The sequence below is a fragment of the Ambystoma mexicanum genome, chromosome 6q (genome assembly GCF_040938575.1).
Source record: "Ambystoma mexicanum isolate Mex_15411 chromosome 6q, UKY_AmexF1_1, whole genome shotgun sequence".
Classification (NCBI taxonomy): domain Eukaryota; kingdom Metazoa; phylum Chordata; class Amphibia; order Caudata; family Ambystomatidae; genus Ambystoma; species Ambystoma mexicanum.
Genome location: NC_090937.1, coordinates 846,509,622 through 846,534,974, shown reverse-complemented (window position 1 = coordinate 846,534,974; position 25,353 = coordinate 846,509,622).

Below are 25,353 nucleotides of genomic sequence, written 5' to 3'. Positions count from 1 at the left end.
TTTCTCCCTGTCTGCAGCGTCAACTGATGAAGAGGGCGGAGAAGGTGCTGTGGAGCACAGCGGCGGGGATCCGACCGCCAGCCGGAGACGCAAGGCCCGGCTCCCCTCCCGTGTTGTCATCTCGTCGGGGAGTGAGGAGTCCGGTGCCGCGTCCCAGGCCGCAGCTGCCGGGGGGAGGTCCAAGAGGCGGAGGTTGGAGTTGGACTCCTCGGCAGCAGAAGGGGCAGCTGGGACCCCACAGGGCCCAACAGGGGAAGATGGCACGGAGTCATCCAGGTTGGTGGGGGGTCTGGTGGAGGAGGAGGCCGTGCAAGCACCAGAGACGGGGTCTGGAGGTGGGGATCCCACTGGTGCTAGTGGTGCAGTCCAGGACCAGGGACAGGAGGCAGCACAGGCCGCCGCGGAGGTGCCTGTGTGCAATCCTGTCCCCGATCCTGTCCCTGCATCATCTTGCACCAGCAGGGATGCCTACGTCCAGACCCGTTTCCAGGCAGGGGATGAGCTGACGTCAACTGGCCTTCCTCTGCCTGCGGACGTGGCTATCCAGGTCCGGGTTGAGCCTGTCCTGGCTGGTGTGGCGTTGCGTCAACGGGCCATGCGAGGTGACCTGCAGTCTTTTCATGGAGAGACTGCACGTCATCTCGAATGGCTCGTTGACCACGTCAGCCTGCTGGGACAGGTCACCCAGACCGGATTCCTCCGTCTGATGGGGCTTGTTCCGACCCCCTCCTCAACTGGACCCCCTACGCGCCAGTCGTCCTCTGTGCCATCTTCCCACCCATCAGTCACCTGGGTGCCCTGTGGAGCTGCCTCTGACAGTGCGGCCAGGCTGGTGGAGGAGGCATCCCTGCCACAGTCGGGAGTCGGACGTCCAGCAGGGGTGGCCACATCAACAACTGCACCCCAGCCGGCGGAGGATGTGCAGGCAGCAGGAGGCAGTGCACGGGCAGAGGCAGAGCAGCAGCAGCAACATGGTGGGAGCCATGAAGGCTCGGGGCCTTCGACATCGGAGGGGCAGGCATCGGCCGGAGGGCAGGAGGACCCAGGACAGAGAGTGTCTTCCGTGTGGCAGCGGTTGGGCCACGCCATAGGTGCGGAGCGGCGGCGGGCGGAAGAGGCGCGGCTCACAATGGTCAGGGCGGAGAACTCCATGCGGAGGGCCCTGAGGCGGGCCGAGTGCCTCGAGGCAATCCGCAGGGGGTTGGAGGAGGACACGGCGTCGTCCCTGCGGACCCTCGGGGCCATGGAACTGGACCGCCTCCGGGACATCGAACAGGAGTTCGATGATGCCCTGGCCCGGAACACCACGGAGTGAGCCGCTGGACTTGCCCGCCGCCTTTGTATATAGTTCTTTAGTTTTAGGTTTCCTTTGTTTTTTCTTATGATTTGGAGTCGACGGACACTGCTCCACTTTTTGTATATAGTTGATATTTAGGTAGGTTTTTTAGGAGGTTTCCTTAGTTCAGTTGTGATGATGGACCCTTGTTATTTTTGTACATAGTTCTTTGTTGCATGGAGAGTTTTTACATTTCACTTTGGACAATATTTTATGGATTTGATTTTCTACTTTTGTGTTTTTATGCGGACATGCAGCTTATTTTTTCACATTTACATTGTAGTTATTTTTCTTTCATTACCATTTGTATTTTTGTCCAATACATTTTTTTTTCCATTGTTCACTGTGTGGTTTCATCTCATTGGTTTCATGCATGTCATGTTGTGTGTTTTCCCATTCAATTTGAAAATCTGTGTGTGACGGACATGGGTTCATTTGCTTCATGAACATTGGGGGTGTAACATGTGTTTTCATTTCCATTTGGGTGAATGGGTTACTTGGTAGGGCTTTTTGGCTGTGGAGGCTGACCATTACGCACATGATTGGGGATTGTGAGGGCCTGGTGGGGGCTGCACATGGTGGCAGGGGGGTGGGGGTGGTGGGAGACATGAGTGGGGGCCTGGTGGAGGGTGCCCCTGCACTGCTGGGGGGTGGGGGTGGTGGGAGACATGAGTGGGGGCCTGGTGGAGGGTGCCCCTGCACTGCTGGGGGGTGGGGGTGGTGGGAGACATGAGTGGGGGCCTGGTGGAGGGTGACCCTGCACTGCTGGGGGGTGTGGGTGCAGGGGGACATGAGTGGGGGCCTGGTGGAGGTTGACCCTGCACTGCTGGGGGGTGGGGGTGGTGGGAGACATGAGTGGGGGCCTGGTGGAGGGTGACCCTGCACTGCTGGGGGGTGGGGGTGGTGGGAGACATGAGTGGGGGCCTGGTGGAGGGTGACCCTGCACTGCTGGGGGGTGGGGGTGGTGGGAGACATGAGTGGGGGCCTGGTGGGGGCTGCCCATGGTGGCAGGGGGGTGGGGGTGCAGGGGGACATGAGTGGGGGCCTGGTGGAGGTTGACCCTGCACTGCTGGGGGGTGGGGGTGGTGGGAGACATGAGTGGGGGCCTGGTGGAGGGTGACCCTGCACTGCTGGGGGGTGGGGGTGGTGGGAGACATGAGTGGGGGCCTGGTGGAGGGTGACCCTGCACTGCTGGGGGGTGGGGGTGGTGGGAGACATGAGTGGGGGCCTGGTGGGGGCTGCCCATGGTGGCAGGGGGGTGGGGGTGCAGGGGGACATGAGTGGGGGCCTGGTGGAGGGTGACCCTGCACTGCTGGGGGGTGGGGGTGCAGGGGGACATGAGTGGGGGCCTGGTGGAGGGTGACCCTGCACTGCTGGGGGGTGGGGGTGGTGGGAGACATGAGTGGGGGCCTGGTGGGGGCTGCCCATGGTGGCAGGGGGGTGGGGGTGCAGGGGGACATGAGTGGGGGCCTGGTGGAGGGTGACCCTGCACTGCTGGGGGGTGGGGGTGGTGGGAGACATGAGTGGGGGCCTGGTGGAGGGTGCCCCTGCACTGCTGGGGGGTGGGGGTGGTGGGAGACATGAGTGGGGGCCTGGTGGAGGGTGCCCCTGCACTGCTGGGGGGTGGGGGTGGTGGGAGACATGAGTGGGGGCCTGGTGGAGGGTGACCCTGCACTGCTGGGGGGTGGGGGTGCAGGGGGACATGAGTGGGGGCCTGGTGGAGGTTGACCCTGCACTGCTGGGGGGTGGGGGTGGTGGGAGACATGAGTGGGGGCCTGGTGGAGGGTGACCCTGCACTGCTGGGGGGTGGGGGTGGTGGGAGACATGAGTGGGGGCCTGGTGGAGGGTGACCCTGCACTGCTGGGGGGTGGGGGTGGTGGGAGACATGAGTGGGGGCCTGGTGGAGGGTGACCCTGCACTGCTGAGGGGTGGGGGTGGTGGGAGACATGAGTGGGGGCCTGGTGGAGGGTGACCCTGCACTGCTGGGGGGTGGGGGTGGTGGGAGACATGAGTGGGGGCCTGGTGGAGGGTGACCCTGCACTGCTGGGGGGTGGGGGTGCAGGGGGACATGAGTGGGGGTCTGGTGGAGGGTGACCCTGCACTGCTGGGGGGTGGGGGTGCAGGGGGACATGAGTGGGGGCCTGGTGGAGGTTGACCCTGCACTGCTGGGGGGTGGGGGTGGTGGGAGACATGAGTGGGGGCCTGGTGGAGGGTGACCCTGCACTGCTGGGGGGTGGGGGTGCAGGGGGACATGAGTGGGGGCCTGGTGGAGGTTGACCCTGCACTGCTGGGGGGTGGGGGTGGTGGGAGACATGAGTGGGGGCCTGGTGGAGGGTGACCCTGCACTGCTGGGGGTGGGGGTGGTGGGAGACATGAGTGGGGGCCTGGTGGAGGGTGACCCTGCACTGCTGGGGGGTGGGGGTGCAGGGGGACATGAGTGGGGGCCTGGTGGAGGTTGACCCGGCACTGCTGGGGGGTGGGGGTGCAGGGGGACATGAGTGGGGGCCTGGTGGAGGTGACCCTGCACTGCTGGGGGGTGGGGGTGCAGGGGGACATGAGTGGGGGCCTGGTGGAGGTTGACCCTGCACTGCTGGGGGGTGGGGGTGGTGGGAGACATGAGTGGGGGCCTGGTGGAGGGTGACCCTGCACTGCTGGGGGGTGGGGGTGGTGGGAGACATGAGTGGGGGCCTGGTGGAGGGTGACCCTGCACTGCTGGGGGGTGGGGGTGGTGGGAGACATGAGTGGGGGCCTGGTGGGGGCTGCCCATGGTGGCAGGGGGGTGGGGGTGCAGGGGGACATGAGTGGGGGCCTGGTGGAGGGTGCCCCTGCACTGCTGGGGGGTGGGGGTGGTGGGAGACATGAGTGGGGGCCTGGTGGAGGGTGACCCTGCACTGCTGGGGGGTGGGGGTGCAGGGGGACATGAGTGGGGGCCTGGTGGAGGGTGACCCTGCACTGCTGGGGGGTGGGGGTGCAGGGGGACATGAGTGGGGGCCTGGTGGAGGGTGACCCTGCACTGCTGGGGGGTGGGGGTGGTGGGAGACATGAGTGGGGGCCTGGTGGAGGGTGACCCTGCACTGCTGGGGGGTGGGGGTGGTGGGAGACATGCGTGGGGGCCTGGTGGAGGGTGACCCTGCACTGCTGGGGGCTGGGGGTGGTGGGAGACATGAGTGGGGGCCTGGTGGGGGCTGCCCATGGTGGCAGGGGGGTGGGGGTGCAGGGGGACATGAGTGGGGGCCTGGTGGAGGGTGACCCTGCACTGCTGGGGGGTGGGGGTGCAGGGGGACATGAGTGGGGGCCTGGTGGAGGTTGACCCTGCACTGCTGGGGGGTGGGGGTGGTGGGAGACATGAGTGGGGGCCTGGTGGAGGGTGACCCTGCACTGCTGGGGGGTGGGGGTGGTGGGAGACATGAGTGGGGGCCTGGTGGAGGGTGACCCTGCACTGCTGGGGGGTGGGGGTGGTGGGAGACATGAGTGGGGGCCTGGTGGGGGCTGCCCATGGTGGCAGGGGGGTGGGGGTGCAGGGGGACATGAGTGGGGGCCTGGTGGAGGGTGCCCCTGCACTGCTGGGGGGTGGGGGTGGTGGGAGACATGAGTGGGGGCCTGGTGGAGGGTGACCCTGCACTGCTGGGGGGTGGGGGTGCAGGGGGACATGAGTGGGGGCCTGGTGGAGGGTGACCCTGCACTGCTGGGGGATGGGGGTGCAGGGGGACATGAGTGGGGGCCTGGTGGAGGGTGACCCTGCACTGCTGGGGGGTGGGGGTGCAGGGGGACATGAGTGGGGGCCTGGTGGAGGTTGACCCTGCACTGCTGGGGGGTGGGGGTGGTGGGAGACATGAGTGGGGGCCTGGTGGAGGGTGACCCTGCACTGCTGGGGGGTGGGGGTGGTGGGAGACATGAGTGGGGGCCTGGTGGAGGGTGACCCTGCACTGCTGGGGGGTGGGGGTGCAGGGGGACATGAGTGGGGGCCTGGTGGAGGTTGACCCTGCACTGCTGGGGGGTGGGGGTGGTGGGAGACATGAGTGGGGGCCTGGTGGAGGGTGACCCTGCACTGCTGGGGGGTGGGGGTGGTGGGAGACATGAGTGGGGGCCTGGTGGAGGGTGACCCTGCACTGCTGGGGGGTGGGGGTGGTGGGAGACATGAGTGGGGGCCTGGTGGGGGCTGCCCATGGTGGCAGGGGGGTGGGGGTGCAGGGGGACATGAGTGGGGGCCTGGTGGAGGGTGACCCTGCACTGCTGGGGGGTGGGGGTGCAGGGGGACATGAGTGGGGGCCTGGTGGAGGGTGACCCTACACTGCTGGGGGGTGGGGGTGGTGGGAGACATGAGTGGAGGCCTGGTGGGGGCTGCCCATGGTGGCAGGGGGGTGGGGGTGCAGGGGGACATGAGTGGGGGCCTGGTGGAGGGTGACCCTGCACTGCTGGGGGGTGGGGGTGGTGGGAGACATGAGTGGGGGCCTGGTGGAGGGTGCCCCTGCACTGCTGGGGGGTGGGGGTGGTGGGAGACATGAGTGGGGGCCTGGTGGAGGGTGCCCCTGCACTGCTGGGGGGTGGGGGTGGTGGGAGACATGAGTGGGGGCCTGGTGGAGGGTGACCCTGCACTGCTGGGGGGTGGGGGTGCAGGGGGACATGAGTGGGGGCCTGGTGGAGGTTGACCCTGCACTGCTGGGGGGTGGGGGTGGTGGGAGACATGAGTGGGGGCCTGGTGGAGGGTGACCCTGCACTGCTGGGGGGTGGGGGTGGTGGGAGACATGAGTGGGGGCCTGGTGGAGGGTGACCCTGCACTGCTGGGGGGTGGGGGTGGTGGGAGACATGAGTGGGGGCCTGGTGGAGGGTGACCCTGCACTGCTGGGGGGTGGGGGTGCAGGGGGACATGAGTGGGGGCCTGGTGGAGGGTGACCCTGCACTGCTTGGGGGTGGGGGTGCAGGGGGACATGAGTGGGGGCCTGGTGGAGGTTGACCCTGCACTGCTGGGGGGTGGGGGTGGTGGGAGACATGAGTGGGGGCCTGGTGGAGGGTGACCCTGCACTGCTGGGGGGTGGGGGTGCAGGGGGACATGAGTGGGGGCCTGGTGGAGGTTGACCCTGCACTGCTGGGGGGTGGGGGTGGTGGGAGACATGAGTGGGGGCCTGGTGGAGGGTGACCCTGCACTGCTGGGGGTGGGGGTGGTGGGAGACATGAGTGGGGGCCTGGTGGAGGGTGACCCTGCACTGCTGGGGGGTGGGGGTGCAGGGGGACATGAGTGGGGGCCTGGTGGAGGTTGACCCGGCACTGCTGGGGGGTGGGGGTGCAGGGGGACATGAGTGGGGGCCTGGTGGAGGTGACCCTGCACTGCTGGGGGGTGGGGGTGCAGGGGGAAATGAGTGGGGGCCTGGTGGAGGTTGACCCTGCACTGCTGGGGGGTGGGGGTGGTGGGAGACATGAGTGGGGGCCTGGTGGAGGGTGACCCTGCACTGCTGGGGGGTGGGGGTGGTGGGAGACATGAGTGGGGGCCTGGTGGAGGGTGACCCTGCACTGCTGGGGGGTGGGGGTGGTGGGAGACATGAGTGGGGGCCTGGTGGGGGCTGCCCATGGTGGCAGGGGGGTGGGGGTGCAGGGGGACATGAGTGGGGGCCTGGTGGAGGGTGCCCCTGCACTGCTGGGGGGTGGGGGTGGTGGGAGACATGAGTGGGGGCCTGGTGGAGGGTGACCCTGCACTGCTGGGGGGTGGGGGTGCAGGGGGACATGAGTGGGGGCCTGGTGGAGGGTGACCCTGCACTGCTGGGGGGTGGGGGTGGTGGGAGACATGAGTGGGGGCCTGGTGGAGGGTGACCCTGCACTGCTGGGGGGTGGGGGTGGTGGGAGACATGCGTGGGGGCCTGGTGGAGGGTGACCCTGCACTGCTGGGGGCTGGGGGTGGTGGGAGACATGAGTGGGGGCCTGGTGGGGGCTGCCCATGGTGGCAGGGGGGTGGGGGTGCAGGGGGACATGAGTGGGGGCCTGGTGGAGGGTGACCCTGCACTGCTGGGGGGTGGGGGTGCAGGGGGACATGAGTGGGGGCCTGGTGGAGGTTGACCCTGCACTGCTGGGGGGTGGGGGTGGTGGGAGACATGAGTGGGGGCCTGGTGGAGGGTGACCCTGCACTGCTGGGGGGTGGGGGTGGTGGGAGACATGAGTGGGGGCCTGGTGGAGGGTGACCCTGCACTGCTGGGGGGTGGGGGTGGTGGGAGACATGAGTGGGGGCCTGGTGGGGGCTGCCCATGGTGGCAGGGGGGTGGGGGTGCAGGGGGACATGAGTGGGGGCCTGGTGGAGGGTGCCCCTGCACTGCTGGGGGGTGGGGGTGGTGGGAGACATGAGTGGGGGCCTGGTGGAGGGTGACCCTGCACTGCTGGGGGGTGGGGGTGCAGGGGGACATGAGTGGGGGCCTGGTGGAGGGTGACCCTGCACTGCTGGGGGATGGGGGTGCAGGGGGACATGAGTGGGGGCCTGGTGGAGGGTGACCCTGCACTGCTGGGGGGTGGGGGTGCAGGGGGACATGAGTGGGGGCCTGGTGGAGGTTGACCCTGCACTGCTGGGGGGTGGGGGTGGTGGGAGACATGAGTGGGGGCCTGGTGGAGGGTGACCCTGCACTGCTGGGGGGTGGGGGTGGTGGGAGACATGAGTGGGGGCCTGGTGGAGGTTGACCCTGCACTGCTGGGGGGTGGGGGTGCAGGGGGACATGAGTGGGGGCCTGGTGGAGGTTGACCCTGCACTGCTGGGGGGTGGGGGTGGTGGGAGACATGAGTGGGGGCCTGGTGGAGGGTGACCCTGCACTGCTGGGGGGTGGGGGTGGTGGGAGACATGAGTGGGGGCCTGGTGGAGGGTGACCCTGCACTGCTGGGGGGTGGGGGTGGTGGGAGACATGAGTGGGGGCCTGGTGGGGGCTGCCCATGGTGGCAGGGGGGTGGGGGTGCAGGGGGACATGAGTGGGGGCCTGGTGGAGGGTGACCCTGCACTGCTGGGGGGTGGGGGTGCAGGGGGACATGAGTGGGGGCCTGGTGGAGGGTGACCCTGCACTGCTGGGGGGTGGGGGTGGTGGGAGACATGAGTGGGGGCCTGGTGGGGGCTGCCCATGGTGGCAGGGGGGTGGGGGTGCAGGGGGACATGAGTGGGGGCCTGGTGGAGGGTGACCCTGCACTGCTGGGGGGTGGGGGTGGTGGGAGACATGAGTGGGGGCCTGGTGGAGGGTGCCCCTGCACTGCTGGGGGGTGGGGGTGGTGGGAGACATGAGTGGGGGCCTGGTGGAGGGTGCCCCTGCACTGCTGGGGGGTGGGGGTGGTGGGAGACATGAGTGGGGGCCTGGTGGAGGGTGACCCTGCACTGCTGGGGGGTGGGGGTGCAGGGGGACATGAGTGGGGGCCTGGTGGAGGTTGACCCTGCACTGCTGGGGGGTGGGGGTGGTGGGAAACATGAGTGGGGGCCTGTTGGAGGGTGACCCTGCACTGCTGGGGGGTGGGGGTGGTGGGAGACATGAGTGGGGGCCTGGTGGAGGGTGACCCTGCACTGCTGGGGGGTGGGGGTGGTGGGAGACATGAGTGGGGGCCTGGTGGAGGGTGCCCCTGCACTGCTGGGGGGTGGGGGTGGTGGGAGACATGAGTGGGGGCCTGGTGGAGGGTGACCCTGCACTGCTGGGGGGTGGGGGTGCAGGGGGACAGGAGTGGGGGCCTGGTGGAGGTTGACCCTGCACTGCTGGGGGGTGGGGGTGGTGGGAGACATGAGTGGGGGCCTGGTGGAGGGTGACCCTGCACTGCTGGGGGGTGGGGGTGGTGGGAGACATGAGTGGGGGCCTGGTGGAGGGTGACCCTGCACTGCTGGGGGGTGGGGGTGGTGGGAGACATGAGTGGGGGCCTGGTGGAGGGTGACCCTGCACTGCTGAGGGGTGGGGGTGGTGGGAGACATGAGTGGGGGCCTGGTGGAGGGTGACCCTGCACTGCTGGGGGGTGGGGGTGGTGGGAGACATGAGTGGGGGCCTGGTGGAGGGTGACCCTGCACTGCTGGGGGGTGGGGGTGCAGGGGGACATGAGTGGGGGCCTGGTGGAGGGTGACCCTGCACTGCTGGGGGGTGGGGGTGCAGGGGGACATGAGTGGGGGCCTGGTGGAGGTTGACCCTGCACTGCTGGGGGGTGGGGGTGGTGGGAGACATGAGTGGGGGCCTGGTGGAGGGTGACCCTGCACTGCTGGGGGGTGGGGGTGCAGGGGGACATGAGTGGGGGCCTGGTGGAGGTTGACCCTGCACTGCTGGGGGGTGGGGGTGGTGGGAGACATGAGTGGGGGCCTGGTGGAGGGTGACCCTGCACTGCTGGGGGTGGGGGTGGTGGGAGACATGAGTGGGGGCCTGGTGGAGGGTGACCCTGCACTGCTGGGGGGTGGGGGTGCAGGGGGACATGAGTGGGGGCCTGGTGGAAGTTGACCCGGCACTGCTGGGGGGTGGGGGTGCAGGGGGACATGAGTGGGGGCCTGGTGGAGGTGACCCTGCACTGCTGGGGGGTGGGGGTGCAGGGGGACATGAGTGGGGGCCTGGTGGAGGTTGACCCTGCACTGCTGGGGGGTGGGGGTGGTGGGAGACATGAGTGGGGGCCTGGTGGAGGGTGACCCTGCACTGCTGGGGGGTGGGGGTGGTGGGAGACATGAGTGGGGGCCTGGTGGAGGGTGACCCTGCACTGCTGGGGGGTGGGGGTGGTGGGAGACATGAGTGGGGGCCTGGTGGGGGCTGCCCATGGTGGCAGGGGGGTGGGGGTGCAGGGGGACATGAGTGGGGGCCTGGTGGAGGGTGCCCCTGCACTGCTGGGGGGTGGGGGTGGTGGGAGACATGAGTGGGGGCCTGGTGGAGGGTGACCCTGCACTGCTGGGGGGTGGGGGTGCAGGGGGACATGAGTGGGGGCCTGGTGGAGGGTGACCCTGCACTGCTGGGGGGTGGGGGTGCAGGGGGACATGAGTGGGGGCCTGGTGGAGGGTGACCCTGCACTGCTGGGGGGTGGGGGTGGTGGGAGACATGAGTGGGGGCCTGGTGGAGGGTGACCCTGCACTGCTGGGGGGTGGGGGTGGTGGGAGACATGCGTGGGGGCCTGGTGGAGGGTGACCCTGCACTGCTGGGGGCTGGGGGTGGTGGGAGACATGAGTGGGGGCCTGGTGGGGGCTGCCCATGGTGGCAGGGGGGTGGGGGTGCAGGGGGACATGAGTGGGGGCCTGGTGGAGGGTGACCCTGCACTGCTGGGGGGTGGGGGTGCAGGGGGACATGAGTGGGGGCCTGGTGGAGGTTGACCCTGCACTGCTGGGGGGTGGGGGTGGTGGGAGACATGAGTGGGGGCCTGGTGGAGGGTGACCCTGCACTGCTGGGGGGTGGGGGTGGTGGGAGACATGAGTGGGGGCCTGGTGGGGGCTGCCCATGGTGGCAGGGGGGTGGGGGTGCAGGGGGACATGAGTGGGGGCCTGGTGGAGGGTGCCCCTGCACTGCTGGGGGGTGGGGGTGGTGGGAGACATGAGTGGGGGCCTGGTGGAGGGTGACCCTGCACTGCTGGGGGGTGGGGGTGCAGGGGGACATGAGTGGGGGCCTGGTGGAGGGTGACCCTGCACTGCTGGGGGATGGGGGTGCAGGGGGACATGAGTGGGGGCCTGGTGGAGGGTGACCCTGCACTGCTGGGGGGTGGGGGTGCAGGGGGACATGAGTGGGGGCCTGGTGGAGGTTGACCCTGCACTGCTGGGGGGTGGGGGTGGTGGGAGACATGAGTGGGGGCCTGGTGGAGGGTGACCCTGCACTGCTGGGGGGTGGGGGTGGTGGGAGACATGAGTGGGGGCCTGGTGGAGGGTGACCCTGCACTGCTGGGGGGTGGGGGTGCAGGGGGACATGAGTGGGGGCCTGGTGGAGGTTGACCCTGCACTGCTGGGGGGTGGGGGTGGTGGGAGACATGAGTGGGGGCCTGGTGGAGGGTGACCCTGCACTGCTGGGGGGTGGGGGTGGTGGGAGACATGAGTGGGGGCCTGGTGGAGGGTGACCCTGCACTGCTGGGGGGTGGGGGTGGTGGGAGACATGAGTGGGGGCCTGGTGGGGGCTGCCCATGGTGGCAGGGGGGTGGGGGTGCAGGGGGACATGAGTGGGGGCCTGGTGGAGGGTGACCCTGCACTGCTGGGGGGTGGGGGTGCAGGGGGACATGAGTGGGGGCCTGGTGGAGGGTGACCCTGCACTGCTGGGGGGTGGGGGTGGTGGGAGACATGAGTGGGGGCCTGGTGGGGGCTGCCCATGGTGGCAGGGGGGTGGGGGTGCAGGGGGACATGAGTGGGGGCCTGGTGGAGGGTGACCCTGCACTGCTGGGGGGTGGGGGTGGTGGGAGACATGAGTGGGGGCCTGGTGGAGGGTGCCCCTGCACTGCTGGGTGGTGGGGGTGGTGGGAGACATGAGTGGGGGCCTGGTGGAGGGTGCCCCTGCACTGCTGGGGGGTGGGGGTGGTGGGAGACATGAGTGGGGGCCTGGTGGAGGGTGACCCTGCACTGCTGGGGGGTGTGGGTGCAGGGGGACATGAGTGGGGGCCTGGTGGAGGTTGACCCTGCACTGCTGGGGGGTGGGGGTGGTGGGAGACATGAGTGGGGGCCTGGTGGAGGGTGACCCTGCACTGCTGGGGGGTGGTGGGAGACATGAGTGGGGGCCTGGTGGAGGGTGACCCTGCACTGCTGGGGGTGGGGGTGGTGGGAGACATGAGTGGGGGCCTGGTGGGGGCTGCCCATGGTGGCAGGGGGGTGGGGGTGCAGGGGGACATGAGTGGGGGCCTGGTGGAGGTTGACCCTGCACTGCTGGGGGTGGGGGTGGTGGGAGACATGAGTGGGGGCCTGGTGGAGGGTGACCCTGCACTGCTGGGGGGTGGGGGTGGTGGGAGACATGAGTGGGGGCCTGGTGGAGGGTGATCCTGCACTGCTGGGGGGTGGGGGTGGTGGGAGACATGAGTGGGGGCCTGGTGGGGGCTGCCCATGGTGGCAGGGGGGTGGGGGTGCAGGGGGACATGAGTGGGGGCCTGGTGGAGGGTGACCCTGCACTGCTGGGGGGTGGGGGTGCAGGGGGACATGAGTGGGGGCCTGGTGGAGGGTGACCCTGCACTGCTGGGGAGTGGGGGTGGTGGGAGACATGAGTGGGGGCCTGGTGGGGGCTGCCCATGGTGGCAGGGGGGTGGGGGTGCAGGGGGACATGAGTGGGGGCCTGGTGGAGGGTGACCCTGCACTGCTGGGGGGTGGGGGTGCAGGGGACATGAGTGGGGGCCTGGTGGAGGTTGACCCTGCACTGCTGGGGGGTGGGGGTGGTGGGAGACATGAGTGGGGGCCTGGTGGAGGGTGACCCTGCACTGCTGGGGGGTGGGGGTGGTGGGAGACATGAGTGGGGGCCTGGTGGAGGGTGACCCTGCACTGCTGGGGGGTGGGGGTGGTGGGAGACATGAGTGGGGGCCTGGTGGGGGCTGCCCATGGTGGCAGGGGGGTGGGGGTGCAGGGGGACATGAGTGGGGGCCTGGTGGAGGGTGCCCCTGCACTGCTGGGGGGTGGGGGGGTGGGAGACATGAGTGGGGGCCTGGTGGAGGGTGACCCTGCACTGCTGGGGGGTGGGGGTGCAGGGGGACATGAGTGGGGGCCTGGTGGAGGGTGACCCTGCACTGCTGGGGGATGGGGGTGCAGGGGGACATGAGTGGGGGCCTGGTGGAGGGTGACCCTGCACTGCTGGGGGGTGGGGGTGCAGGGGGACATGAGTGGGGGCCTGGTGGAGGTTGACCCTGCACTGCTGGGGGGTGGGGGTGGTGGGAGACATGAGTGGGGGCCTGGTGGAGGGTGACCCTGCACTGCTGGGGGGTGGGGGTGGTGGGAGACATGAGTGGGGGCCTGGTGGAGGGTGACCCTGCACTGCTGGGGGGTGGGGGTGCAGGGGGACATGAGTGGGGGCCTGGTGGAGGTTGACCCTGCACTGCTGGGGGGTGGGGGTGGTGGGAGACATGAGTGGGGGCCTGGTGGAGGGTGACCCTGCACTGCTGGGGGGTGGGGGTGGTGGGAGACATGAGTGGGGGCCTGGTGGAGGGTCACCCTGCACTGCTGGGGGGTGGGGGTGGTGGGAGACATGAGTGGGGGCCTGGTGGGGGCTGCCCATGGTGGCAGGGGGGTGGGGGTGCAGGGGGACCTGAGTGGGGGCCTGGTGGAGGGTGACCCTGCACTGCTGGGGGGTGGGGGTGCAGGGGGACATGAGTGGGGGCCTGGTGGAGGGTGACCCTGCACTGCTGGGGGGTGGGGGTGGTGGGAGACATGAGTGGGGGCCTGGTGGGGGCTGCCCATGGTGGCAGGGGGGTGGGGGTGCAGGGGGACATGAGTGGGGGCCTGGTGGAGGGTGACCCTGCACTGCTGGGGGGTGGGGGTGGTGGGAGACATGAGTGGGGGCCTGGTGGAGGGTGCCCCTGCACTGCTGGGGGGTGGGGGTGGTGGGAGACATGAGTGGGGGCCTGGTGGAGGGTGCCCCTGCACTGCTGGGGGGTGGGGGTGGTGGGAGACATGAGTGGGGGCCTGGTGGAGGGTGACCCTGCACTGCTGGGGGGTGGGGGTGCAGGGGGACATGAGTGGGGGCCTGGTGGAGGTTGACCCTGCACTGCTGGGGGGTGGGGGTGGTGGGAGACATGAGTGGGGGCCTGTTGGAGGGTGACCCTGCACTGCTGGGGGGTGGGGGTGGTGGGCGACATGAGTGGGGGCCTGGTGGAGGGTGACCCTGCACTGCTGGGGGGTGGGGGTGGTGGGAGCCATGAGTGGGGGCCTGGTGGAGGGTGCCCCTGCACTGCTGGGGGGTGGGGGTGGTGGGAGACATGAGTGGGGGCCTGGTGGAGGGTGACCCTGCACTGCTGGGGGGTGGGGGTGCAGGGGGACATGAGTGGGGGCCTGGTGGAGGTTGACCCTGCACTGCTGGGGGGTGGGGGTGGTGGGAGACATGAGTGGGGGCCTGGTGGAGGGTGACCCTGCACTGCTGGGGGGTGGGGGTGGTGGGAGACATGAGTGGGGGCCTGGTGGAGGGTGACCCTGCACTGCTGGGGGGTGGGGGTGGTGGGAGACATGAGTGGGGGCCTGGTGGAGGGTGACCCTGCACTGCTGAGGGGTGGGGGTGGTGGGAGACATGAGTGGGGGCCTGGTGGAGGGTGACCCTGCACTGCTGGGGGGTGGGGGTGGTGGGAGACATGAGTGGGGGCCTGGTGGAGGGTGACCCTGCACTGCTGGGGGGTGGGGGTGCAGGGGGACATGAGTGGGGGCCTGGTGGAGGGTGACCCTGCACTGCTGGGGGGTGGGGGTGCAGGGGGACATGAGTGGGGGCCTGGTGGAGGTTGACCCTGCACTGCTGGGGGGTGGGGGTGGTGGGAGACATGAGTGGAGGCCTGGTGGAGGGTGACCCTGCACTGCTGGGGGGTGGGGGTGCAGGGGGACATGAGTGGGGGCCTGGTGGAGGTTGACCCTGCACTGCTGGGGGGTGGGGGTGGTGGGAGACATGAGTGGGGGCCTGGTGGAGGGTGACCCTGCACTGCTGGGGGTGGGGGTGGTGGGAGACATGAGTGGGGGCCTGGTGGAGGGTGACCCTGCACTGCTGGGGGGTGGGGGTGCAGGGGGACATGAGTGGGGGCCTGGTGGAGGTTGACCCGGCACTGCTGGGGGGTGGGGGTGCAGGGGGACATGAGTGGGGGCCTGGTGGAGGTGACCCTGCACTGCTGGGGGGTGGGGGTGCAGGGGGACATGAGTGGGGGCCTGGTGGAGGTTGACCCTGCACTGCTGGGGGGTGGGGGTGGTGGGAGACATGAGTGGGGGCCTGGTGGAGGGTGACCCTGCACTGCTGGGGGGTGGGGGTGGTGGGAGACATGAGTGGGGGCCTGGTGGAGGGTGACCCTGCACTGCTGGGGGGTGGGGGTGGTGGGAGACATGAGTGGGGGCCTGGTGGGGGCTGCCCATGGTGGCAGGGGGGTGGGGGTGCAGGGGGACATGAGTGGGGGCCTGGTGGAGGGTGCCCCTGCACTGCTGGGGGGTGGGGGTGGTGGGAGACATGAGTGGGGGCCTGGTGGAGGGTGACCCTGCACTGCTGGGGGGTGGGGGTGCAGGGGGACATGAGTGGGGGCCTGGTGGAGGGTGACCCTGCACTGCTGGGGGGTGGGGGTGCAGGGGGACATGAGTGGGGGCCTGGTGGAGGGTGACCCTGCACTGCTGGGGGGTGGGGGTGGTGGGAGACATGAGTGGGGGCCTGGTGGAGGGTGACCCTGCACTGCTGGGGGGTGGGGGTGGTGGGAGACATGCGTGGGGGCCTGGTGGAGGGTGACCCTGCACTGCTGGGGGCTGGGGGTGGTGGGAGACATGAGTGGGGGACTGGTGGGGGCTGCCCATGGTGGCAGGGGGGTGGGGGTGCAGGGGGACATGAGTGGGGGCCTGGTGGAGGGTGACCCTGCACTGCTGGGGGGTGGGGGTGCAGGGGGACATGAGTGGGGGCCTGGTGGAGGTTGACCCTGCACTGCTGGGGGGTGGGGGTGGTGGGAGACATGAGTGGGGGCCTGGTGGAGGGTGACCCTGCACTGCTGGGGGGTGGGGGTGGTGGGAGACATGAGTGGGGGCCTGGTGGAGGGTGACCCTGCACTGCTGGGGGGTGGGGGTGGTGGGAGACATGAGTGGGGGCCTGGTGGGGGCTGCCCATGGTGGCAGGGGGGTGGGGGTGCAGGGGGACATGAGTGGGGGCCTGGTGGAGGGTGCCCCTGCACTGCTGGGGGGTGGGGGTGGTGGGAGACATGAGTGGGGGCCTGGTGGAGGGTGACCCTGCACTGCTGGGGGGTGGGGGTGCAGGGGGACATGAGTGGGGGCCTGGTGGAGGTTGACCCTGCACTGCTGGGGGGTGGGGGTGGTGGGAGGCATGAGTGGGGGCCTGGTGGAGGGTGACCCTGCACTGCTGGGGGGTGGGGGTGGTGGGAGACATGAGTGGGGGCCTGGTGGAGGGTGACCCTGCACTGCTGGGGGGTGGGGGTGCAGGGGGACATGAGTGGGGGCCTGGTGGAGGTTGACCCTGCACTGCTGGGGGGTGGGGGTGGTGGGAGACATGAGTGGGGGCCTGGTGGAGGGTGACCCTGCACTGCTGGGGGGTGGGGGTGGTGGGAGACATGAGTGGGGGCCTGGTGGAGGGTGACCCTGCACTGCTGGGGGGTGGGGGTGGTGGGAGACATGAGTGGGGGCCTGGTGGGGGCTGCCCATGGTGGCAGGGGGGTGGGGGTGCAGGGGGACATGAGTGGGGGCCTGGTGGAGGGTGACCCTGCACTGCTGGGGGGTGGGGGTGCAGGGGGACATGAGTGGGGGCCTGGTGGAGGGTGACCCTGCACTGCTGGGGGGTGGGGGTGGTGGGAGACATGAGTGGGGGCCTGGTGGGGGCTGCCCATGGTGGCAGGGGGGTGGGGGTGCAGGGGGACATGAGTGGGGGCCTGGTGGAGGGTGACCCTGCACTGCTGGGGGGTGGGGGTGGTGGGAGACATGAGTGGGGGCCTGGTGGAGGGTGCCCCTGCACTGCTGGGTGGTGGGGGTGGTGGGAGACATGAGTGGGGGCCTGGTGGAGGGTGCCCCTGCACTGCTGGGGGGTGGGGGTTGTGGGAGACATGAGTGGGGGCCTGGTGGAGGGTGACCCTGCACTGCTGGGGGGTGTGGGTGCAGGGGTACATGAGTGGGGGCCTGGTGGAGGTTGACCCTGCACTGCTGGGGGGTGGGGGTGGTGGGAGACATGAGTGGGGGCCTGGTGGAGGGTGACCCTGCACTGCTGGGGGGTGGTGGGAGACATGAGTGGGGGCCTGGTGGAGGGTGACCCTGCACTGCTGGGGGTGGGGGTGGTGGGAGACATGAGTGGGGGCCTGGTGGGGGCTGCCCATGGTGGCAGGGGGGTGGGGGTGCAGGGGGACATGAGTGGGGGCCTGGTGGAGGTTGACCCTGCACTGCTGGGGGTGGGGGTGGTGGGAGACATGAGTGGGGGCCTGGTGGAGGGTGACCCTGCACTGCTGGGGGTGGGGGTGGTGGGAGACATGAGTGGGGGCCTGGTGGAGGGTGATCCTGCACTGCTGGGGGGTGGGGGTGGTGGGAGACATGAGTGGGGGCCTGGTGGGGGCTGCCCATGGTGGCAGGGGGGTGGGGGTGCAGGGGGACATGAGTGGGGGCCTGGTGGAGGGTGACCCTGCACTGCTGGGGGGTGGGGGTGCAGGGGGACATGAGTGGGGGCCTGGTGGAGGGTGACCCTGCACTGCTGGGGGGTGGGGGTGGTGGGAGACATGAGTGGGGGCCTGGTGGGGGCTGCCCATGGTGGCAGGGGGGTGGGGGTGCAGGGGGACATGAGTGGGGGCCTGGTGGAGGGTGACCCTGCACTGCTGGGGGGTGGGGGTGGTGGGAGACATGAGTGGGGGCCTGGTGGAGGGTGCCCCTGCACTGCTGGGGGGTGGGGGCTGTGGGAGACATGAGTGGGGGCCTGGTGGAGGGTGCCCCTGCACTGCTGGGGGGTGGGGGTGGTGGGAGACATGAGTGGGGGCCTGGTGGAGGGTGACCCTGCACTGCTGGGGGGTGGGGGTGCAGGGGGACATGAGTGGGGGCCTGGTGGAGGTTGACCCTGCACTGCTGGGGGGTGGGGGTGGTGGGAGACATGAGTGGGGGCCTGGTGGAGGGTGACCCTGCACTGCTGGGGTGTGGGGGTGGTGGGAGACATGAGTGGGGGCCTGGTGGAGGGTGACCCTGCACTGCTGGGGGGTGGGGGTGGTGGGAGACATGAGTGGGGGCGTGGTGGAGGGTGACCCTGCACTGCTGGGGGGTGGGGGTGGTGGGAGACATGAGTGGGGGCCTGGTGGAGGGTGACCCTGCACTGCTGGGGGGTGAGGGGGTGGGAGACATGAGTGGGGGCCTGGTGGAGGGTGACCCTGCACTGCTGGGGGGTGGGGGTGCAGGGGGACATGAGTGGGGGCCTGGTGGAGGGTGACCCTGCACTGCTGGGGGGTGGGGGTGCAGGGGGACATGAGTGGGGGCCTGGTGGAGGTTGACCCTGCACTGCTGGGGGGTGGGGGTGGTGGGAGAGATGAGTGGGGGCCTGGTGGAGGGTGACCCTGCACTGCTGGGGGGTGGGGGTGCAGGGGGACATGAGTGGGGGCCTGGTGGAGGGTGACCCTGCACTGCTGGGGGGTGGGGGTGGTGGGAGACATGAGTGGGGGCCTGGTGGAGGGTGCCCCTGCACTGCTGGGGGGTGGGGGTGGTGGGAGACATGAGTGGGGGCCTGGTGGAGGGTGCCCCTGCACTGCTGGGGGGTGGGGGTGGTGGGAGACATGAGTGGGGGCCTGGTGGAGAGTGACCCTGCACTGCTGGGGGGTGTGGGTGCAGGGGGACATGAGTGGGGGCCTGGTGGAGGTTGACCCTGCACTGCTGGGGGGTGGGGGTGGTGGGAGACATGAGTGGGGGCCTGGTGGAGGGTGACCCTGCACTGCTGGGGGGTGGGGGTGGTGGGAGACATGAGTGGGGGCCTGGTGGAGGGTGACCCTGCACTGCTGGGGGGTGGGGGTGGTGGGAGACATGAGTGGGGGCCTGGTGGGGGCTGCCCATGGTGGCAGGGGGGTGAGGGTGCAGGGGGACATGAGTGGGGGCCTGGTGGAGGTTGACCCTGCACTGCTGGGGGGTGGGGGTGGTGGGAGACATGAGTGGGGGCCTGGTGGAGGGTGACCCTGCACTGCTGGGGGGTGGGGGTGGTGGGAGACATGAGTGGGGGCCTGGTGGAGGGTGACCCTGCACTGCTGGGGGGTGGGGGTGGTGGGAGACATGAGTGGGGGCCTGGTGGGGGCTGCCCATGGTGGCAGGGGGGTGGGGGTGCAGGGGGACATGAGTGGGGGCCTGGTGGAGGGTGACCCTGCACTGCTGGGGGGTGGGGGTGCAGGGGGACATGAGTGGGGGCCTGGTGGAGGGTGACCCTGCACTGCTGGGGGGTGGGGGTGGTGGGAGACATGAGTGGGGGCCTGGTGGGGGCTGCCCATGGTGGCAGGGGGGTGGGGGTGCAGGGGGACATGAGTGGGGGCCTGGTGGAGGGTGACCCTGCACTGCTGGGGGGTGGGGGTGGTGGGAGACATGAGTGGGGGCCTGGTGGAGGGTGCCCCTGCACTGCTGGGGGGTGGGGGTGGTGGGAGACATGAGTGGGGGCCTGGTGGAGGGTGCCCCTGCACTGCTGGGGGGTGGGGGTGGTGGGAGACATGAGTGGGTGCCTGGTGGAGGGTGACCCTGCACTGCTGGGGGGTGGGGGTGGTGGGAGACATGAGTGGGGGCCTGGTGGAGGGTGACCCTGCACTGCTGGGGGGTGGGGGTGGTGGGAGACATGAGTGGGGGCCTGGTGGGGGCTGCCCATGGTGGCAGGGGGGTGGGGGTGCAGGGGGACATGAGTGGGGGCCTGGTGGAGGGTGACCCTGCACTGCTGGGGGGTGGGGGTGCAGGGGGACATGAGTGGGGGCCTGGTGGAGGGTGACCCTGCACTGCTGGGGGGTGGGGGTGGTGGGAGACATGAGTGGGGGCCTGGTGGGGGCTGCCCATGGTGGCAGGGGGGTGGGGGTGCAGGGGGACATGAGTGGGGGCCTGGTGGAGGGTGACCCTGCACTGCTGGGGGGTGGGGGTGGTGGGAGACATGAGTGGGGGCCTGGTGGAGGGTGCCCCTGCACTGCTGGGGGGTGGGGGTGGTGGGAGACATGAGTGGGGGCCTGGTGGAGGGTGCCCCTGCACTGCTGGGGGGTGGGGGTGGTGGGAGACATGAGTGGGGGCCTGGTGGAGGGTGACCCTGCACTGCTGGGGGGTGGGGGTGCAGGGGGACATGAGTGGGGGCCTGGTGGAGGTTGACCCTGCACTGCTGGGGGGTGGGGGTGGTGGGAGACATGAGTGGGGGCCTGGTGGAGGGTGACCCTGCACTGCTGGGGGGTGGGGGTGGTGGGAGACATGAGTGGGGGCCTGGTGGGGGCTGCCCATGGTGGCAGGGGGGTGGGGGTGCAGGGGGACATGAGTGGGGGCCTGGTGGAGGTTGACCCTGAACTGCTGGGGGGTGGGGGTGGTGGGAGACATGAGTGGGGGCCTGGTGGAGGGTGACCCTGCACTGCTGGGGGGTGTGGGTGGTGGGAGACATGAGTGGGGGCCTGGTGGAGGGTGACCCTGCACTGCTGGGGGGTGGGGGTGGTGGGAGACATGAGTGGGGGCCTGGTGGGGGCTGCCCATGGTGGCAGGGGGGTGGGGGTGCAGGGGGACATGAGTGGGGGCCTGGTGGAGGGTGACCCTGCACTGCTGGGGGGTGGGGGTGCAGGGGGACATGAGTGGGGGCCTGGTGGAGGGTGACCCTGCACTGCTGGGGGGTGGGGGTGGTGGGAGACATGAGTGGGGGCCTGGTGGGGGCTGCCCATGGTGGCAGGGGGGTGGGGGTGCAGGGGGACATGAGTGGGGGCCTGGTGGAGGGTGACCCTGCACTGCTGGGGGGTGGGGGTGGTGGGAGACATGAGTGGGGGCCTGGTGGAGGGTGCCCCTGCACTGCTGGGGGGTGGGGGTGGTGGGAGACATGAGTGGGGGCCTGGTGGAGGGTGCCCCTGCACTGCTGGGGGGTGGGGGTGGTGGGAGACATGAGTGGGGGCCTGGTGGAGGGTGACCCTGCACTGCTGGGGGGTGTGGGTGCAGGGGGACATGAGTGGGGGCCTGGTGGAGGTTGACCCTGCACTGCTGGGGGGTGGGGGTGGTGGGAGACATGAGTGGGGGCCTGGTGGAGGGTGACCCTGCACTGCTGGGGGGTGGGGGTGGTGGGAGACATGAGTGGGGGCCTGGTGGAGGGTGACCCTGCACTGCTGGGGGCTGGGGGTGCAGGGGGACATGAGCAGGTGTGCAGGGTAGTCCCCTGTTTTGTGGGCTGCCTGCTGGGGCCGTGGAGGGTGTACAGGGAACACCTGTGAGGACCCACCCAGCCTAATTGCGTGTGATAATTCCCGCACACCCCTGTAATACACGTACCTGGCCAAATCGCATGTGAGAATTCCCGCGCACCCCTGTAATACACGTACCCAGCCGAATCGCGTGTAGAATTTCCCGTGTACCCCTGTAATACACGTACCCAGCTAAATCGCGTGTGATAATTCCCACGTACCCCTGTAATACACGTACCCTGGCCAATCGCGTGTAGAACTTCCCACGCACCCCTGTAATACACGTACCAAGCCAAATCGCGTCTGATCATTACCACGCACCCCTGTAATACACGTACCAGGCCAAATCGCGTGTGATCATTCCCGCGCACCCCTGTAATACACGTACCCAGCCGATTCGCGTGTAGAACTTCCCGTGTACCCCTGTAATACACGTACCCAGCCAAATTGCGTGTGTTATAATTCCCACGTACCCCTGTAATACACGTACCCTGGCTAATGGCGTGTATAATTTCACGCGTACCCCTGTATTACACGTGCCCTGGCTAATCGCATGTAAGACTTCCCGCGTACCCCTGTAATACACGTTCCCTGGACAATCGCGTGTTGAACTTCCCGCGTACCCCTGTAATACACGTTCCCTGGACAATCGCGTGTTGAACTTCCCGCGTACCCCTGTAATACACGTTCCCTGGACTATCGCGTGTTGAACTTCCCGCGCACCCCTGAAATACACGTACCCTGGCAGCCTGGCTAATCGCGTGTATAACTTCACGCGTACCTCTGATATGCACGTTACCCGCTTTGCGTTCCTTGTTTGGCAGCCCTGTAAACTGGTCCAGGGTTAGCGCAGCCCTTTGCGATGATTTAGCGATTTTGATGGCTTTTCCTTGCGCGAGGGCGTTCTTGGGGGCGTTACTGGCGCTGCTGCAGGGTCGCTGCGATACTCTGCGCCACGGCTGGTTTGGGAGCCTAAAATCCATGAATACGCTGTGCGCGGAAATCGGTTTTAGCGCACGTGCCTGGCGCAGACAATCGCACGCGGACACTCTGCGCCAGCCGCTTGCGACACTTTTCTGCGAAATTCAATGAATTACCCTGTTTATGTCTTTTCTCCAAGAAGGCCACCAGAAGTGGCGTTTGATTTTTTCCTCCGTTTTAGCGATACCAGGGTGTCCTTCCATTAATGATTCATGATGATGGGCAATAACAAGTTCTTGCAATTCTCTGCTTGGCAGAAACAACCGCTCCTGGAAGTAGGGTAAATCATCCTTAACGGTGTAATGAGGACCCTTTTGACTCCATTCCAGTAAGGCTGAAGTGTCTAGAAGTTGTTTTACTTGCGTTTGGATGTCCTCAATAGTTTGCAATGAAGTTAGGCCTAAGATTCTTTGTTCAGGTATGATTGGCACAGGTTCTAAACTCGAATTGGGTTCTTCCATGCCAATCCGGGATAAGGCGTCCGCTTTACCATTCTTGCAGCCAGGGCGATAGGTAATTATAAAATCAAATTCCGCAAAGAATAGAGCCCATCGGAGTTGTCGTGAAGATTGAGCTTTGGCCGTCTTTAAATACTGTAAATTTATGTGGTCCGTAATTACGGTGATGGTGTGTCTTGCCCCGAGAAGGTAGTGACGCCAAGCATTGAAAGCAGATTTAATAGCCAGTAACTCTTTGTCGGTAATTGCGTGGTTGATTTCAGGAGGAGAAAATTTCCTGGACCAAAAGGCCACTGGGTGTAGTTGGTTAGTTTCTGGGTCTCTTTGCGACAGGACAGCTCCCATGGCCGAACTGGATACGTCGGTTTCCACAATATAAGGGAGATCTGGGTGTGGGTGCTTCAATACAGGTGCAGAGGTGAATTTGGTTTTCAGGTCCTGAAAGGCTTGTTCGGCCTCAAGAGTCCATTCAAAGCGTTTGTTTTTCTTTAGGAGAGCTGTGATGGGTTGGACTGTTCGGGAAAATTCCGGGATGAATCTTCGATAGAAATTGGCGAAGCCGAGCATGCTCTGAACTCCCTTCACCGAGCTAGGAGATGGCCATTTGAGGATGGCGTCCACCTTTCGCGAGTCCATTCGGACTCCTTGTGGTGTCAGGATGAATCCGAGAAACTCAACTTCTGTGGTATGAAAAACGCATTTTTCGAGCTTTGCAAATAGTCTGTGCTGGCGCAATTTCTCAAGAACTGCCCTAACATGTTTTCTGTGATCGGATTCTGAAGAGGAGTACACCAGGATGTCGTCAATATAAACAATGACACAGACATCGATAAATTCCTGAAGAACATCATTCATAAAGTACTGAAAGGCGGCAGGTGCATTGCACAAACCGAAGGGCATCACCTGATATTCGAAGAGCCCAAATTTGGTGCGGAATGCAGTCTTCCATTCGTGGGATTCTTTAATACGTACCAGGTGATAAGCTCCTCGAAGATCTAACTTGGTGTACACACAAGCGTCTTTCACCTGGTCGATAAGCTCAGGGATCAGGGGCAGAGGATAACGATTCTTAATCGTTATTTGATTTAGGGCGCGATAGTCTATACATGTTCTAAGGTCGCCCTCTTTTTTCGGCACGAAGAACAAAGCTGAGGAGACAGGAGACTTGGACGGGCGAATAAAACCATTGGCTAGGTACTGATCTAAATACTGACGTAAATGCAGGTTCTCAGGTTCCGTAAGAGCATAAATCCTACTACAAGGTAGTTGAGCATTGGGTACCAGATCGATTTGGCAATCATAAGGCCGATGGGGAGGTAACGTGTTAGCCTGTTCCTTCTGAAAAACGTCTTGGAATTCTTGGTATTCTGGCGGTAGCTGTACAGGGGTGGAAGTTGCTGAGGCTAGACCCAAAACTGGATTTCTTGGATAACAAGTTGGTTCACAATCAGGAAAACTTATCTTCTTTGCTCGCCAGTCAATTCTGGGATTATGTGTTTCTAACCAAGGAATTCCAAGAATTACTTGAAATTGTGGGGCCTTGATCACATCAAACACGATTGTTTCCCTATGTCCATCCTGACCCACCAGTGTCATTTCAACAGTGGAATGCGTTACAGGCCCTGAGGCTATTTCGGTTCCATCTACTGTAGTAATGACATCTTGGGTTACTTTCGAGCGGAGAGGGAGCTTAATCCTGGAAGCCAATTCACGGTCTATGTAATTTCCAATAGCTCCACTGTCGATGTATGCTTTTATAGCATGCAACTGCTGAGGCTGTTTTGGGTCCACGAGCACCATTGGCATGACAAAATGCGAGGTCAAAGAATCTGTTTTCAAGCTCGGCAAGCGGACCCCTACGCTTGTCGGGCTAGGTCGTTTCCCGAATCAGGTGTCAATAAATCGTTATCAGTGGCTCCAACCACCTTCTTAGGTGGTTTAACTGGACAATTTCGAAGAAAGTGACCGGAAGTCCCGCAATACAGACAAAGTTGCATTTGCCGCCTTCTCTCTCATTCCTTCTGCGTTAATGGTCCTTTAACACCGCCGATTTGCATAGGTTCGGATACGTCGGTACTCTTGAAGTTGGCGTGGGATTTGATCGGTACTCGGGTTTCGTATTTGAACCGATCTGCTTTTCTATTTTGAAGTCTGTGATCAAGTTGAACCACCAAGTCTATGTAGTCTGCGCAGACCTGGGGTGGATCTACTATCTGAGCTAGAACATCCTTAAGCTCTCGGCGCAGGCCTCGATGAAACAATGTGATCCTTTTGTTTTCTGGCCATCCAGTTTCCACAACCAGTCTATTAAAGGTGGCAACGTAGGACAGGAGATCCTGATTACCTTGTCGTAAGGATAGCAGTTCGTTATCAAGGGCCTGTCCTTGAGAGTGTCGAGCAAACAATCTTTCCATGCTGGCCTGGAAACCCTGAAAATTCTGGAGAATGGGATTGCTACGTGACATCATAGAGCAACTACGTCTATTTTTTGAGAGAATATAAAGAACAATCCTGTATGAGTCTGTCGAGAGAAGACATTCAGAACTTACTGTCCTTGGTGTTCTATTACTTATTGGAAATACATCCTCATTTTGTTTGGCAAAAGGACAACTCCTTTGGGTACATTAAGAATCCTGTTAATCGTCCTGCAAT